Raw genomic sequence first — 932 nt, forward strand, 5'->3', positions numbered from 1 at the left:
TTCCTTCCTTCCTTCCTTCCTTCCTTCTTCCTCCTTCCCTCCCTTCCTTCCTTCCTCCCTTCCTTCCTTCCTTCTTCCTCCTTCCCTCCCTCCCTTCCTCCCTTCCTCCCTCTCTCCCTCTCTCCCTCCTTCCTTCCTTCCTTCCCTCTCAAAAAAATTTTTTAAAAACTTGTGTGTATCCTTTCAGATGTATACTTAGGCACAGGATGGTATAATAAACCTATTTTAACCAACTGCCATAGTGTTGCTGGAGCCTTTAGAATCTATTTTATGTAATTGGATATAGTTTAGTAACCAGCATGCTTGTGAGCATCTCGAGAACAGCAGCCAGGATACATTAATCTCTGTATAACAGATAATATTAAATAATAGGTTTCCAGCAAATACTAACTAATTGAATTAAGAATTAGGAGTTTCTCTAATAAGATCCCACTTAATCTCTGGTATAAGAATATAATTTGTGGTCCTAAAGAGATGTGAATTCAGATACTGGATCCAACTGTAGTAGCCTCTCTGGCATCTGAATGTTTAAAGTTCTGGGACAGCCTTGCTCAAAGAATAGTCAGCTGGTGGTCTATCAAGTAGTCAAGAGAGTTGGGCCATTTCAGAGGAAAAGAATAAATTTAAGTATAATAATTTTGTTCAAATACATTTTACGAATGTGAGATTAAGATTAAGAATTATTTTTGGCTGGGCACGGTGACTCACGTCTGTAATCCCAGCACTTTGGGAGGCTGAGGCGGGCAGATCACGAGGTCAAGAGATCGAGACCATCCTGGCTAACATGGTGAAACCCTGTCTCTACTAAAAATACAAAAAATTAGCCAGGCGTGGTGAAGGGCACCTGTAGTCCCAGCTACTTGGGAGACTGAGGCAGGAGAATGCCGTGAACCCGGGAGGCGGAGCTTGCAGTGAGCTAAGGTCATGCCACT

This window comes from Mandrillus leucophaeus, unplaced genomic scaffold, assembly GCF_000951045.1.
Source record: "Mandrillus leucophaeus isolate KB7577 unplaced genomic scaffold, Mleu.le_1.0 Scaffold203, whole genome shotgun sequence".
NCBI lineage: Eukaryota > Metazoa > Chordata > Mammalia > Primates > Cercopithecidae > Mandrillus > Mandrillus leucophaeus.